A 592-nucleotide genomic window follows, 5' to 3' on the forward strand; every position below is an offset into this window, starting at 1 on the left:
AAAGATCGGGGGAAAATTTGTAACTCAAAACCTTGTGGAAATTTGTGTTGAAAACTAAAAATAAATTAAACAAAAAAAATTTGTCTTCTTTAGTGAATTTTTGCATCTGTTTTACTATTAGGTGAATCTTGTTTTTTAAGATGATGTTCCCCCATATTTTTGTACTTTTTTACCAAGTTATTATTTCTCTTTCATAATCTTATTGTATTGCTCGCATTGATTTTCCCAAGTTTTCCTCTACCACTTTTATCTCTTTCTTCAACTTTTCCAGGAATTCTTGCTGGCCTTGTGTCCAGTTAGCATTATTTTTGCATCTTTGCTTATAACTCTTCTCACATTATTATCTTCTAAATTTATATCTTGGTCTTCCCTGCCACCACAGTAGATTTTATGGTGAAGTTTTATTTTATTTTATTTTACGGTTTGCTCACTTTTCCAAGGTATTTTTTTCTTTCACTTTTAAATTTACATTAAAGTTGGGTTTCATGTACCTGGGGGTGTGGCAGCAATGTGCCAAGGTTGAGTTTTTGTTTGTTTGCTTTTTTGCATTGTTTTCAGCACTAGTTTTGGGAGTCTGTAAATTTTCAATCCT

The sequence above is a fragment of the Petaurus breviceps genome, unplaced genomic scaffold (assembly GCF_028583685.1).
Source record: "Petaurus breviceps papuanus isolate PSGF00001 unplaced genomic scaffold, PetGlider_PUasm1.0 551, whole genome shotgun sequence".
NCBI lineage: Eukaryota > Metazoa > Chordata > Mammalia > Diprotodontia > Petauridae > Petaurus > Petaurus breviceps.